This window comes from Elephantulus edwardii, unplaced genomic scaffold (genome assembly GCF_000299155.1).
Source record: "Elephantulus edwardii isolate Elephantulus edwardi_28Jun2011 unplaced genomic scaffold, EleEdw1.0 scaffold00205, whole genome shotgun sequence".
Classification (NCBI taxonomy): Eukaryota; Metazoa; Chordata; class Mammalia; order Macroscelidea; family Macroscelididae; genus Elephantulus; species Elephantulus edwardii.
This window is the reverse complement of record NW_006399955.1, coordinates 1,155,853-1,159,601: the sequence shown is the minus strand read 5'-3', so window position 1 is coordinate 1,159,601 and position 3,749 is coordinate 1,155,853. Positions and strand designations below refer to the sequence as shown.

The window sequence follows — 3,749 nt, the reverse complement described above, 5'->3', positions numbered from 1 at the left end:
AGGCATTTTACTGTGTGGATCACAACAAACTGTGGCTGACTCTGAGAAGAATGGTAATCCCAGAACATTTGATTGTACTTATGTGGAACCTATACCTGGACCAAGAGGCGGTTGTCAGAACAGAGCAAGGAAACACTACATGGTTCAAAATTGGGAAGGGTGTACATCAGGGATGTGTCCTCTCTCCATATCTTTTCAATCTATATACAGAAGAGATTATCCAGAGGCTATGCTCTATGAGGAGAAGTGTGGCATCAAGATTGGAGGTAGACTCATCAACAATCTGCATTATGCAGAAGACACAACCCTTTCTGAAACAAAGGGGGAACTGAAGCACTTACTTGTAAAGACTGTAGCCTTCAATATGGATTGAAGCTCAAAATCAATAAAACAAAGATTCTCACCTCTGGGCCGATTGGCAGCATCATGATGGTTGATGAAGAGATTAAGATTTTTGACAGCTTCAGTTTGCATGGCTCTACAGTCAACACTCTTAGCACCAGCAGCCAGGAAATTAAAAGATTAATTGCATTGGGAAAGTCTGCTGTCAGAGACCTCTTCAAATACTGAAAAGCAATGATGTCAGTCTGGAGACTAAGGTGCACCTGATCTTTGTAATTACTTACTATGCATCAGAGATCTAGACAATGACTAGGGGTGATAGAAGGAGAGTTTATGCCTTTGAACTTTGGTGTTGGAGAAGAGTACTGAACATATCATGGACTGCTAGGAAAACAAACAAGTTTGTCCTAGAGAGGGTAAAGCTAGGCTGGTCCTTGGAGGCCAGAATTCTGAAGCTTTGTCTGACATATTTTGACATTTTGCTAAGCGGGATTAGTCCCTGGAAAGGAACAACATGCTTGGGAGGGTAGAGGGACAGTGCAAGAGGGGAAGACCCTCAATAAGATGGATTGACTTAGTTATTGGGGTAATGGGGATGGGTGTGTCAGAGACAATAAGAGTGGCAAGGGATAGAGTAGGGTTTAAGGCTGTTGTACATAGGGTCGCTATGAATTGCAGACAACTCGATGGCCCATAACAACAACAAGTACCTGAGTAGATTTGTATTTGAATGGGTATGTACATCCTTCCCAGATTTTTCATAGAAGACATTTACATTTAGAAGAAAGACAAGCAGGAAAAGAGGTAAAAGAGAGAGGCTTTGACTTCTTAAAACTGCAAGAAGCTATTTATTTGACTTCTAAGGCAAGGTAACTTTGGTACCCATCAGAGTTGTCTTCCAGACTTGAAATTAAAGGGAGTTGGCGAGTATGTTCACTCATAGTGACCACCTGGATCCATTTAGCAAGTGGAAGTAGAAGGCAGGCGGCAATGAAGAGACAGGCTAAGTTGGATGTGTTCCTTTAGTACTGTTTATCTAGCATGCACAGAAGGGTTGCTGGCTTGAGGAGCAGGGAGTAAAAAGGAACCCTGATGATTCTTTTTGCAAATTGGATCAATATGATTCCTGTATAAAGCATCAGGTAAAGTGTATGTGTATAGTCTTTTTGTGTTTCTTATAAAAGGCATCTGGAGTGAATAAATCATTGACTTTATAAAATTCAATGAATTTCTGAGTGCAAAAATTGGTAGAAATCACATATTTTTTCCACTCTTTGACTGGTTCTTAGTGCATATATTTGAATGACAGTGGTGTTAAGAGGTCTTCCTTTTGTGTGTACAAATATTATTCTCTTGCTCACAACATTATATTTCCAGATGGATCCAGAAATTGTCTTTTTAACTACAAATGTGACCTAGTTTTTCATCACTTTTTCCTTTATGAAGTAGTAGATCATATGATTATCTGATTAAATATGTACCATGTCAATTCATTGTATTTTACCAGTGCCTAGTATGTTAGTATTTATATGTTCCATTTTTTCCTTAACAGTGTCCAATTTTCCTACACCCATAATTCTCACATTTTATGTTCCAGTCACTAGTGTCTGTTTACAACTGTTTCTCTTCCTTTGTGATTCCCAATATAAGGGCTCAGCCTCAGGTGTCATATCTACTTGTTTAATATAAGTGTGCTCTATTGTACACAGGGTGTACAATGGCCTTTTATTCCAGAAATTGGTGGTCAAAGTACTTCTTCTTAATCTTTCTTAATTTGAATGTTCAGCTTTAGAACACTATTTGACAGTCAAGAATTTTACTCAAAATGGGGCCTCCTCTCCCCATAATGGTGTGTGCCCATACACTAATATTGGTGCACTCTGAAAAGGGAGAATCATCTGGCAAACATGTTACTTTGCCAGCTGTGTTCAAGTCTCCCTTGCATAAAACCAGACAGCTCTATATGCCATCAGTGAATTGGCAGGTCATCCATCAGACCAGTGGTGAGTCTTGGGGTACTGGTAGAGCTGTGGCTCGAATTTCCAGAGTTTGAGCTGGCTGGACTCATTGCTCTGGCCAAGATGCTTTTGGAAATATGTCTCATGGAGGCTTCATGTTTGCACCAACCAAAACCTGGTGGTGTTGGCACTGTAGAGAGAACACAACACAGAAGTGCCATGACATCTGCACCACCCTGGCTGCCTTGGCCTTGCCAACACTGGTCATGTTGAAAGGTCATTGTATTGAGGAAGTTCCTGAGCTTCCTTTGGTGGTCAAAGATAAAGTTGAGGGCTACAAGAAGACCAAGGAGGCTGTCTTGCTCCTTAATAGACTTAAGTCCTGGAATGACATAAAAAAGGTCTATGCCTTCCAGCAAAACAGAGCTGGCAAAGGTAAAATGAGAAACCGACGTTGATGCATATCCAGTGCAGGCTACCATGCATTATCTGTAATTAGGATAATGGTATCATCAAGGCCTTCAGAAATATCCCTGGAATTACTCTGCTTAACGTAAGCAAATGGAACACTTTGAAACTTGTTCCTGGTGGGCATGAGGGCCGGTTCTGCATTTGGACTGAAAGTGCTTTTCAAAAGTTAGATGAGCTGTCTGGCACTTGGTGGAAAGCTGCCTCCCTCAAGAGCAACTACAACCTTTCCATGCACAAGATGATACTGAATCTTGAAAAGCCCAGCGATCTAGAGGGCCCTCCAAGCACCAGGCAAAAAGATCCATCACAGAGCCCTGAAGAAGAACCCACTGAAAAACCTGAGAATTATATCGAAGCTAAATCCATACGCAAAGACCATGCACTGAAATACCATTCTTCACCAGGCCAGGAATCACAAACTCCAGGTGGCTAAGGCAGGTAAAGCGTGGAGGCCAAATCAGACAAGAAGGGGGCTCCTACAAGCAAGAAGTCTGTGGTAGGGAAGCCAGGAGGGAAGAAAGCTGCTGCTGTTGATGTGAAGAAGCAACCCATGAAGTCTGTAGTGGGAAAGAAGGCTGCATCCACCAAGAAACCAGTAGCTGAGAAGAAGGAGCCAGAAGAAAAGAAACCTGCTACCGAGGAAAAGAAGCCTGCAGCATAAAGTTTCAAATCCTCCATTGAGACGGCTTATTTTGAATAAACACTTAATCAAAAGGCAGTAAAAAGTAAAAACAAACAAACCCAAAATACAGATGAAAAACTTTTCCCCATTACACAGGTAACAGATCTTGTGTTAGTCCCACCAACCCCAACTTTAGAGCATGAGTTGGTTCCCACCTCTATCAGCCTCACCAGCATCCCACTCAGTTCCTTCTCCTCACCCCTCCTGCTCCTGGACTCTCCAGCCAACACTGGTATGGTGATTCAGGCCTCTGGCCACCTTTCTCCACACATTTCCTCAACATTCTCCTGTGCTCC

The 3,749-nt window shown here is 42.1% G+C and overlaps 1 pseudogene; it reads left to right on the top strand.

Moving 5' to 3' along the window:
- Nucleotides 1–2,188: 2,188 nt before the first annotated feature.
- On the top strand, nt 2,189–3,432 carry LOC102852445 (annotated as a pseudogene).
- The last annotated feature ends 317 nt before the right edge of the window (nt 3,433–3,749 follow it).